A 462-nucleotide genomic window follows, 5' to 3' on the forward strand; every position below is an offset into this window, starting at 1 on the left:
GGTGATGATGGTGGTGGTGGTGGTGGTGATGGTGGTGATGATGGTGATGGTGATGGTGGTGACGGTGATGGTGGTGGTGGTGGTGATGGTGGTGATGATGGTGATGGTGGTGATGGTGGTGGTGATGGTGGTGATGATGGTGATGGTGGTGATGGTGGTGGTGGTGATGGTGGTGATGATGGTGGTGGTGGTGGTGGTGGTGGTGGTGATGGTGATGATGATAATATGCTTATTTCAGGTATTTCAAAGAAGTTAAATTCATTTTGATTAATTAAAAGGCTCAAATAGGTCTAGAGGGGCCTTCAGTGGTTATGAACAGCTGTTGCTCTTACAGAAAACCTGAGTTCAATTCCTGGCCCTGCATCATCTACGCCAGGCAGCTTACAACTGCTGCATTCAGTACTCTCGCTGGCTGCCTTAAACATCTCTCTCTCTCTCTCTCTCTCTCTCTCTCTCTCTCTC

Source organism: Grammomys surdaster, unplaced genomic scaffold (assembly GCF_004785775.1).
Source record: "Grammomys surdaster isolate TR1022 unplaced genomic scaffold, NIH_TR_1.0 193, whole genome shotgun sequence".
NCBI classification, from domain to species: Eukaryota; Metazoa; Chordata; class Mammalia; order Rodentia; family Muridae; genus Grammomys; species Grammomys surdaster.